The 832-nt window shown below is 40.4% G+C and overlaps 1 protein-coding gene across 2 annotated transcripts in view; it reads right to left on the bottom strand.

The window, feature by feature from the left end:
* TPST1 (tyrosylprotein sulfotransferase 1) overlaps positions 1-832 on the bottom strand; it is a 139,418-nt gene that overhangs the window by 70,799 nt on the left and 67,787 nt on the right. The window lies entirely within an intron of this gene.

The raw sequence follows: 832 nt of genomic DNA on the forward strand, positions 1-832 counted from the left end.
GCATTTACTGATGTCTACAGTGTAAGTATTCCTATTATGACTTATTTTACACTATCAACATGACCTCACTGACTGCAGAATTGGGAAGAGATGAGGAAAGTGGGTTCTCTAGAGCTGGAGTAAGCCAGCTCCAGCAGACGACTGGATATCTAGAGGACCCCAGTCTCTTATCCCAAATTCTGAAATCCAAAAGGTCCCAAATAAACATTTTCCTATACCTTATTTGGAAGCAAAACCTGATGTGAACTGATAGGAATCTATTTATAGTCTTTATTCCACTTGGCATACACAGTTGTACTCTTTGGTGCAGAAATATCAATGTATTTGATTACAGAGTGGTGATCCAGAATAAGCAGGATATTACATGTTACATATACCATATTACCTTTCTAAAATCCAAAAATTCTGAATTCTGAAACAGATTTTTGTTAAGCCCTGGGGTTACACACAGAGTCCTATATGTCATGACTGGGAATTTGGCTTTACCTTGAAAATAATGAGGAATAACTGAAGGAATTTAATAACAGAACTAATATGAAAAAATGATTATAATTAGTATTCAATGCTGGTAATGATAGGAACAGCAGATTGAAGGATGGGGCAACTGGGGCCAGAAAAACCAGTAAAGATGCTCCACTACATACTGGGAGAGTTAAGACATGATTACGGGGAGGGGGAGGAGTGAGGAGGGGACGGGCATATGCATAAACAATGAGTGCGATGCACACTACCTGGGGGATGGACACGCTTGAAGCTCGGACTTGGGGGGGAGGGAGGGCAAGGGCAACATACGTAACCTAAACATCTGTACCCCCATAATATGCTGAAATAA

This window comes from Propithecus coquereli, unplaced genomic scaffold (assembly GCF_000956105.1).
Source record: "Propithecus coquereli isolate 6110/MARCELLA unplaced genomic scaffold, Pcoq_1.0 Scaffold150, whole genome shotgun sequence".
Lineage (NCBI taxonomy): Eukaryota > Metazoa > Chordata > Mammalia > Primates > Indriidae > Propithecus > Propithecus coquereli.